This window comes from Hydra vulgaris, chromosome 07, assembly GCF_038396675.1.
Source record: "Hydra vulgaris chromosome 07, alternate assembly HydraT2T_AEP".
Lineage (NCBI taxonomy): Eukaryota > Metazoa > Cnidaria > Hydrozoa > Anthoathecata > Hydridae > Hydra > Hydra vulgaris.
Genome location: NC_088926.1, coordinates 35919315 through 35920000, shown reverse-complemented (window position 1 = coordinate 35920000; position 686 = coordinate 35919315).

Below are 686 nucleotides of genomic sequence, written 5' to 3'. Positions count from 1 at the left end.
TTTGCATCTGACACCTTTGGAAACATCTGCCGAATATGCTGGAATGCTGCACTATCTGGGTTTAATGCTTTGAAAAATTGTTTGATAAGACCAAGTTTAATGTGAAGGGGTGGTAGTAAGATCTTTTCAACAGGTATCAGAGATTGATTAATAACATTGTGCAAACCAGGCTGTAAATGTTCTCTCACTGGCCACTCACGTCTTGTGAAGTGCTGGTTTGCAGCCCTGCTATCCCATAAACAAAGAAAACACGAGTACTTTGTGTATCCTCCTTGCAGACCGAGAAGAAATGCTAGCATCTTAAAGTCTCCACATACATCCCACTTGTAACTGTCGTAGTTGATTTTCTCAAGCAACAACTTCACGTTCTTATAGTCTTCCTTTAGATGAACGGAATGAGCTACTGGAATCGAAGGAAATCGGTTTCCGTTATGGAGCAAAACTGCCTTTAGACTTCTTGTTGAGCTGTCAATGAATAATCTCCACTCTTCAGGATTGTGAACAATGCCAATGTCATTGAAAAGACCACGAACGTCATGACAATAGCACAGTGATTCTGATACTACATAAAAGTATGCGAATGTTTCATGTCTTTTTCGGTATTTCGAGGTTCTGCAGCTTGGATCTAATAAATTCCATTCTTTCAAACGTGATGTCAGAAGTTCTGCATTTGATTTAGTGAGACC